The sequence below is a fragment of the Setaria viridis genome, chromosome 5 (assembly GCF_005286985.2).
Source record: "Setaria viridis chromosome 5, Setaria_viridis_v4.0, whole genome shotgun sequence".
Taxonomy (NCBI): Eukaryota; Viridiplantae; Streptophyta; class Magnoliopsida; order Poales; family Poaceae; genus Setaria; species Setaria viridis.
The window spans coordinates 25,596,366-25,606,329 of NC_048267.2; the positions used below are offsets into that span (position 1 = coordinate 25,596,366).

The 9,964-nt window shown below is 45.6% G+C and overlaps 1 pseudogene; it reads left to right on the forward strand.

The window, feature by feature from the left end:
• The first annotated feature begins 2,679 nt into the window (after positions 1-2,679).
• Positions 2,680-6,864, forward strand: LOC117858315 (glucan endo-1,3-beta-glucosidase GV-like; annotated as a pseudogene).
• The last annotated feature ends 3,100 nt before the right edge of the window (positions 6,865-9,964 follow it).

Sequence of the window (9,964 nt, forward strand, 5' to 3'; positions counted from 1 at the left end):
TTGCAATTGGATAGTAATTGGTTGCAATTCTATTCAGTAGGAAGCATATCTAGGTGCAATTAGAGTAGCAACTAGGTTGCAACTGAGTATTAAATAATTGCAATCATAAATAACAAATGCTAAATAGACTACAATCAAGTTGCAATTGGGTTGCAGACGTTCGTGCAACTCAAAGTACAACTTAGTTGCAATGACATACTTAAAAAAACTTCATCAAATATAGCCTTCATGGATCTTGTTGTCTTAAGCATATTTTTTCCAACAATCTGCTGCAAACGATTAAAATCGGATCTGCGATTTAGGAGATATTGTATTTTTTTCATTTTGAATCAAGAAAAGATTCCCTGCATGCATACTTCCTGATGGGTGGGTTAAACTGTGAGGTGGCGTGTCGTGGTTGGTTGTCTCCATTTAGTTTTGCATGTAGGAGCGTGGTCTTTCACATGAATTAGCTAGCGCGCGGAACGTAGAGGAGGGTCTGTGCATTTGCTATATAGAATGCACCTGGGTGCATTTTAGTCTGATCCTCTCTCTCTATATATATATTTATATATATATTGCTGTCAACTGGGTGATTTTAATTAAATTTATGGGTTTTTTCTCTGGAAAAGCTCATCACAGCTGGTTCAAACCGGCGGTGAAATGAGCTCATCACCGCCGACCTCTGGCATGAACCGGCTATGATGAGTCCATCATCACCACCAGGCTGTGGCACAAACTGACATGTGGCACAAACTAGCGGTGATGGAGTCCATCATCCGCCAGCCTGGGATACACAGCCATCGCTACCGAAATTCATATGACGGATCCAAAACTGACGATGAAGGGGGTTTTGGAGCCGACGGTGATGATGCCCTGTGGAATAGTGTTCCTACATCGGAAAACATTAAGGGGGTGTTTGGGAGGAGGGGGCTAAACTTTAGCCCTATCACATCGGATGTTCGGATACTAATTAGGAGGACTAAACATAAGCTAATTACAAAACTAATTGCAGAACCCCTAGGCTAAATCGCGAGACGAATCTATTAAGCCTAATTAATCCATCATTAGTGAATGGTTACTGTAGCACCATATTGTCAAATCATGGACTAATTAGGCTTAATAGATTTGTCTCGCGATTTAGCCTAGGAATTATGTAATTAGTTTTGTAATTAGTCTAGATTTAATACTTCTAATTAATGTCCAAACATTCGATGTGACGGGGGCTAAAATTTAGCCCCCCCTCCCAAACACCCCCTAGGTTATCCAAGCGGGAGGTTGAACCTACGAACTCCAAGATGAAGAAGGTGATGGTGGCTGTGGTGTGAAATCCATCATGCATATCCTGACTGCCAGGAATTCGCTGGTTGCAACACGACTCCTCGTCCACGTCGTTGTGCAAGAGGATTCAGGATGCGATAGCGTAGCCGGTTGTAGTGATGGACCTCGGGAGGTGGGCGTCCAAGGAAGAAGAACGCATCTCTCAGGCATCAGTGTTGAGCGAGCTCGTAGCAATGGGGTGGCAGCGGAGTTGCTCGTGATTTTGGGAGGCGGAGGCGTGATACGGGTGGAGGCGGAGGCGTGATACGGGTGGAGGCGGCGCTGGAGTTGTTCGTGATTCCGGGAGGCGGAGGCGGCACAGTCGTTTTCTGATTACAACGGGGGTGGAGGGGTTTCGTCATTGGAGATTTGTACGTGAGTTTATGAGGGGATCAAGGGATTGAGTGGAGAGGGCCGGATGTTTTGCTTTTTTAATGAATTTTTATATTATTTCGTTTTTTTCTAGCTATCCTTGGAAAGATCATCTCTTTTTTTATATAAATAGATTCGGCGTTGCATTTCATTTCAGGTCTTCCCTGGATTTAACAGAACTGTGGTCGCTGGCATTGGCAGCTTGGCCCCAGCTCTAGTGGACTCCAGTTGACCGAACAATGCGTTGACCGAACAATGCGACCCTGCCGAACGGGACTGCAACCTAACATCGAGAAGAAGCCAAGTCACACAACAGGATTGCAGTTCGGTTGTATTCTCGATTCTTTTTTCGACGCAAGTTGGCCAGCTTTGGATTAGGGGTGTTTGATACATAAACTTGAGCACTTGTTACATCGGATATTTGATACTAATTAGGAGTATTAAACATAGTCTAATTACAAAACTAATTGCACAGATGGAGTTTAATTCGCGAGACGAATCTATTAAGCCTAATTAGTCCATGATTTGACAATGTGGTGCTACAGTAACCATTTGCTAATGATGGATTAATTAGCCTTAATAGATTCGTCTCGCGAATTAGACTCCATCTGTGCAATTAGTTTTGAAATTGGCTCATGTTTAGTCAACCTAATTAGCATCCGAATGTCCGATGCGATCCTGCTAAAGTTTAGCACATCGTATCCAAACACCCCATAGAAACGTGGCTGTGGAGGCATGTGGAGGCAAGTCGCCGTTGCTTTGCCCGGACGAGGGACGGAGGAAGGCAGCAGCAGGAAGGAGTCGATGAGCAAGTTGGCCTATTGGGAAGGTGCAGCCATTTGCTGCGTTACGCCGTTCGTCTGTAGTGACACAAGAGGCCGGGGATGCTGATGTACGTGATGCAGAAGTTCGACCTGTCGCCACCGCCACGGGACCCATGCATATGCTGCGCGTCGACCTTGCTTGGCTATAAATTCCCACGCACAGCATTTGGTACAGCACACACTCGATCAGTCTCTGCCGCCCCTCGCCAACGCAGGGGAGAATTCCATGGCGCTAGCTCGCTTCCTCCTCGTCCTTGTCCTCGGCGCGACACTACTCTTTTCCAGTGCAGGTATATTTGCGCATGCTGGAGAAAGAACCACTGATTTGAGGATATATACTTGTTCTGGCCCACGCATATGCACAGTGCTACAATATTTTTTCTTTCATATATACTTACCTTATCATCACTCTTTTTGACAAGATTATTTAGTTTGCAACTTTCTTATGTGCATGCATTTTGCTAATAAACTTATGCATTTTCTACAGTATGATGGATAAATAAACAGATATAGGGTGTATATTTGTCGTAACAGCGGGTGAGGGTAATTTACAAAAAAAATATCAGGGTGTTTTGGGTAAAAATTTTTGCCACGTAGGCTGCAACCAAGCAAGCTTTAAGAGGAAGTACATTGTTAAAGTCGTCTCATGCAATACCACGTAAGATTTTTATGATATGGCGGAGCGAGAGCGAGGAGAGAGAAAGAGGTCGTTGTTTCGCAAAACAACCGCCTCATGAGATAAATTGTTGGACTATGAGATAACTTAACTACCATTGTTGCCATGCAACTCATAATATTTCTTTTTTATATACACAAATTAAGGAATTATGTAGCTCTACCAGACAACTTATAAGACAACTCATTGTATGGGTTGGCTGTTGAGTCATTGTAAGAGTACGTGTCAATACATGAGACCGTCTATTAGACGACACCCTAAGAGTGACTTATTTTGTTGGAACAATACACCCTGAAGGCCTGAACTTCTTTTCCTTTCTGGTACCTTGCAGAGGCAGCCGGGGTTGGCGTGAGCTATGGGAGAGTGGCGGACAACCTTCCGGACCCCGGTTCCGTGGTGCAGCTGCTCCAGCATAATGGCATCACCATGGTGAGGATATACGACACCAACCCCCAGGTGCTGACGTCGCTGGCAAACACCGGCATCAAGGTGATGGTCATGGTGCCCAACGAGAACCTGGCCGACGCGGCCAGGAACCCGTCTTATGCGCTCGAATGGGTGCGGACCAACGTTGCGGCGTTCTTACCCGCCACGAAGATCCATGGCATCTCCGTGGGGAATGAGGTGTTCAAATGGAGGTCGGACCTGAATCTTCAGCTTGTCCCGGCCATGACCAATGTGCATGACGCGCTGGTAAAGCTCGGCCTGACGGACGCCGTGAAGGTGACCACGCCTGTCGCGTTCGACGCGCTCAAGGACCCGACGTTCCCACCGTCCGCGGGCAGGTTCAAGGACGAAATCGCGCAGTCGGTGATGAAGCCCATGCTCCAGTTCCTGCAGAAGACCAGCTCCTACCTCACCATGAACATCTACCCGTTCCTAGCGTACGCCAATCAGCAGCCAGGCACGATCTCCCTCGACTACGCCCTGGGGAACCCCAACACCGGCGTAAGCGAAGTCGACGCCGGCCCCACGTACACGGTACACCAGCCTCCTCGACGCCCAGCTCGATGCCACGTACTATGCCATGGAGGGTCTAGGGTTCCCCGACGTGAGCTTGTATGTTACAGAGAGCGGATGGCCGTCGCGCGGCGTGATCCACCGCGGCGGCCGGAGGCTTTTGGACACCGGGGACGACGGAAGCGAGGCGGCCTCCGTTGCCAACGCCCAAGCGTACAACGATAACCTCATCAAACGCGTGCTGTCCGGGAAGACGGGCACCCCGCACCGCCCTGACGCCGACATGGACGTGTACATTTTCGCGCTCTTCAACGAGGACAACAAGGGCAGTCCCGACGACGTCGAGGCCTACTTCGGCCTGTTCGACCACAACATGCAGAAGGTATATGAGTTTAGCTTCCAAGGAGCGCCGGCCGCGAGCTGGTGCGTGGCGAACGCGGCGGTTGGGGACGCGCGGCTTCAGGCGGCACTGGACTACGCGTGCGGCAACGGCGCTGACTGCGACGCCATCCAGCCCGGTGAGACGTGCTTCCAGCCCAACACCAAGGTCGCGCACGCCTCCTACGCGTTCAACAGCTACTACCAAAACAAGGGCCGGGCAGCCGGGACCTGCGACTTCAACGGCGCCGCCTCCGTTGTCTATCAGGCACCAACAGGTGAGTTCTCGGTTGGCGATCGTTCATGATCGCGATTGTACAAAACATATGCATGCATTTGTTCATTTCGCGTACCATCCGCATTCTTGTCTTGTGTCAGCAATAACGCCTATATAATTATATTATTGTTGCATTTTTGTTCTTTACCGGGACAGACATCTGCTGGAGCTGGTGCGTGGCGAACGCGTCCGTTGGGGACGCATGGCTCCAGTCGGCGCTGGAGTACGCGTGCGGTCATGGCGCCGACTGCAGCGCCATTCAGCCCGGCGCGGCGTGTTTCGAGCCAAACACTAAGGTCGCGCATGCATCCTACGCGTTCAACAGCTACTACCAATACAACGGCCGGGCCAACGGGACGTGCGACTTCAATGGCGCGGGCTCCGTCGTCTACCAGCCACAAAGTGAGTTCACGCTCCACGGCCATCTCCTGCATCCAATATATACTTCGATCGTGACAAAAATGGTGGTTTTACTGGTTCTTGAACCCCCTGTTTTGCAGAGATCGGAAACTGCGTGCTCCCACCTCCAAACGCATGAACGGATGGTGACGTTTGAGAAGGCACCACCTCCGTGTACCGGATAAATAATATTTATGATCCTTTATTAACTCTGCTTAATTTGAAGGGAGAAGTCCATATTTACAGCCAACTACATACAAATAAAATGAATTCGAAATTTACAGCCTACTAAAGAGAAAACTAAATAGATGGGTTGCTCGCACTACTAGAGAACTCGGTATTAGTATCGTAGACTGCATATCTCCCGAAAATGCATCCGGGATTAATCCGTTGAGATAAAACGGGGATCTTCTATCACGGGTCCTTCAACCGGGATATAAGACTATCGTTTAGTCCCAGTTTGTAAAACCAAGCGGGACTAACGGGGCTGCCACGCTAGGTGGTGGACAGACCCCTTTAGTCCCGGTTGGTGTTACAAATCGGGACTAAAGGTCGCCTCTTTAGTCACGGTTTACAAACCGGGACTAAAGTGTATGCGTACAGCACCATGCAGGCGTCTGCATGGCACCTATAATTTCGTGCATATCTCACGTAACCCTTTAGTTAACCTTTAATAGTTGAGAACTTTTTTTATAATGAAATCAATAAACTAGTATTTAAATGAATCAAACAATTATTTAAATGAATCAAACAATTATTTAAATGAATCAAACAAGTATTTATACAAATACTATACAATTCTTAATGTACTATATATATACAAATCTAATTAGCGTACGTATTACATGTATATATACAAACTAAATCAAACTATATATATATCTACGATGATCTTCCCGTCGAGGTGCTCCCCGCTAGGAGCGTCTAATTTTCGTCCATCGTAATGAAAGTCTCCTTTTGGATTTACCACCTCGTCCATCAGGAATCCAATGAGACCTTCACATATTGCCGCTACTCTTTCCTTCTTCAAGAATCCCAATTGAATATTCCACATCTGTAATTTGGATACATATATGTGAATTTTACACGAACAATTGTAGAAAATAAATAACTATTAATAGTTTTATTTTACATACTTTAAATTCATGCTTCGTGGCCTTGCTGGTCTTGGGTCCCAATAAATTATGCATGTGCTCATAGATATAGCAGACACATAGATTATCATTCCCAGGTTCCTATCTTAAGCACTGTTAAGGGGAAAAACAATTAAGTTATTAAATATTCATGCTATAGAATGTACAAAATGTGCAGACTTCATACATACCGGGAAGTCTGTTCTCCATGTAAGTTTTTCTTTGAATTGACCTGATCTGTCTGCACTGATGAATTCTCTCCATGCTCTGCGGATTAAAATAATGAATGATATAGTGTTAGGTGAAAATTTAGGAAACAAAATTTTGTATAGAGATAGAGGTCCAGAATTATTAGATGTCTAGCGTGTGTTGCACATCTTGGTACTCCTTCGGATCTGTCCTCAACGAATCGAAGGCAGTGACGTGACTTCGATCAATGTTAATAATAATGTGGATCCAGTGGGAGTTGCATACGTAAATGTTCATATATATTAGATATAACTAACATTAATCAGGTAAGGAAAAAGAAAACGAATATAGATGGTACACACACTTACTTGAAGTTGTATGGAAGTAGTATGTGATCCTTTAATTTTTGTCTTTCTAAAGAATTGTTACTGCCATCAACGTTTTGTCTGGAAAATCTCGTATCTAGGCTTGGTTCACTATGGATGGATCCATGAAGCCAATATGGAGGTACGCTTCATGTCGGCACGTCCGAATTAGCATCCTACATAAAATGGAAGACGGAGTTAATTAGTACAGCGACGCATGCATAAAAAATGATATGAGCCAATATTTACATGTACATATAAACAGGCATTTACAGAGTCCATGCGCTCATCAGAGAGACGTCTAGGGCACCATGATGGTACACTTCGTATATATCCTTGAATCGTAGCCACAGGACTACCTCACCTTCGCCATGAAAATCTATCGATTTTATCTTAAGGCCCAACATCTCCCTCTGGTCGGCAGACAACTTCATGTACCATTGATGGAATTCGTACATCTTCATTGATAGCTTCTTTAGCGAATCAGGGCTAACCATAGGCTTGCCTAGCTCAAAGGTCCATTTCGGTTCACTTGGCGGTGCAGCTGGCAGCTCAACTTTTTTCCTTTTTTTTTTCTTCTCATCAACCTTTACTAATGCCCGTTCATAGTTCGATAGTAGTGGTTGACTCTTCTTGGCTTGTTCTTGAGTCTTGATGAATTTATAGAATTCTCTTCGATCTACTGGCGGTGGCTCCATCTCCCTTACTTTTCTTAATTCCCTCTATTCCTCAACCACTCACTAGCTTGCACTTGGATTTCGATCCAGCGTTCCTCATGAGTCATTGCCTCCCAGCATTCCTCAGGAGTCACCTTAGGCTCCTTTGTTTTCTTCTTACACTGTCTTGGCTTGGGAGGCGGTAGTCGCGACTTCTTAAATGATGCTCTTAGTCCCGGCGAAGGTGATCGTGGAGGGGTGTTGTTGTCGTCGTCGTCGCTCCAACCACCAGAATGTGGTGAAGATGGAGACCTTGATCGTGGAGCAGGTTGTGGTGGAGATGATGGTCTGGATGTTTGAGGAGATCAGATGGTCGCTGCTGTGGATTTGCGGAGAGTGGTCTTGAACTCTGAGGAGGTGCCTCCACGCCGGGGATGATGATGTAGCGTTTGCGCTATAGAATGACCCCAACCACTTCTCCTAGTGTTGTTGACCCGTCGCCTGCTGGGAAGTCGAGCTCTAGGCCTTCAAATTGGCTATCAGGGATTCTCTCTACGCCAACACTAGCATAGCCAGGTGGAATTGCCATGCCATGGCATGTATGATTTGGTAGGATTGGCAATGCACTCTCGTACGTCACCTGGATATATAAAAGAAATGAAGTTCTTAAACTTCAAATTGCCAAAGCACTCCCGAGGCTCCGGTGCATAAATATTATGTATATATACGTACCTTAATGCTGAGGTTGCTGATCGATGTATGCAGCTCACATGTGGTGCGTTGCGTGATGGCATCCACAGGGAATAGTTGCTCTTCCATAGGTAATCCTAGCGTATGTGCCTCAGGGAGCCCTGTGGACGCACAGCTGCTCCCGAGGTGTTGAGAAGGGCTGGCAATTGCGTCGGCCATTCGTCTACTGCCTCCCTCCTACATTCTTACTTCTACAGATTGCAATTTGGATTCTATCGTGCGCCACCACCTCTCATCCTCTTGCTCCTTTCTTCGGTTCTGGCTTGTGTACATGTCCAAGTTGCCTCGGAATGCGAACTTCCACGGAAAAAGCCCGAACCCTCGGGTACGTCCTGGGTGTTCGGGATTCCCGAGGGCCATTGTGAGTTCATCATTCTCTTAGCACACCGTCAACGTCCCATCCTTAACATCTTTAATAATCTTGTCAAGCTTTGTGGCCGCTTCACGTAACAGGTCATCGAAGACCAGCGTCCCATCATCTGGGTTTATCTCACCTCCATGAGCGTAATACCAATTTTTCAATCGTTTGGGCCAATCAATTGTTCCTGGTACGATACCCCGCTCAATTAGGTCTTTTGCCATCTAATTCCATTTGGGAATTGCTTTGGCGTAACCACCTCGCCCTAGCTTATGATGGTACTCCTTCCCCCCAGCATTGCCTGTAATCTGGGTGACCTTGTTCTTACTGTCTTCGGTGCTCTTGTATTGTACAAATGCCTCCCAGTAGTCCTTAAACTGTGGATACATAGTAAAATCTGGAGTTCGGCCCTTCTTAATGTAGGTGGTATCCAACATCTTCTTGAATGTCTAGAATTGTGTGGCCATCTTCTTCAGTGTCCACGCTTTCACATCATTTTCAATATATCCGTCGGGAAATGTGAAATGTTTATTAACTTCTTCCCACAGCATATTCTTTTCTTTATCCTGGAGCGCGTATGGATTAGTCATTTTTTGGGGATGGGCACATTCTCCCTTACAATTGCCCCGATCTGACTCACGTACTGTGTTGTCACTTTTTGGGGAGCAACCAGCATGCCCTCTTCTGTGACTTCCGTGATGATAGCCTTTTTTTTTCCAGTCTTCACCTTGGAAGGACCTCGGGGCTTCGGATGACGGTTCGTCGATCCAGAGGGCTAACAGTTCAAGATTCATTAATTAATTACTAAATAGTAATAATGAATAACATCATATATTATATATAGAGAGGGTTAAAATATGATCTATACCTCGTCGGAACCTTCTGCCACGGTAACGTTTTGCTGGGGCTCGGGCCCTTCATTGCCTTCGACAGACAGGTTGAGAAACATGTCTGCCTGGCTACCCTCTTCATCAGTGTACGCTATGGGAACGTTGGAACTACTATCACCAGCAATAATCCGCTCCATTAGATACCTTCTGACCTCGTCGTCTGCCATCGATCTCAACTACTTTGTACGTGAAATCATATATAGAACAACCATGAAAAAAAAATTCATTTCAACAATTTTTTTTGAAATATACAAAATGTACTACATTTTTGAAATATACAAAATACTATGCAAAATGTAATATAAAAAATGTAACATACAAAATGTACTATACAAATGTAATATACAAAATGTACTATGCAAAATGTAATATAAAAAATATAACATACAAAATGTAATATACAAAATGTACTAAATTTCAACTAATCTCTAAGCATTT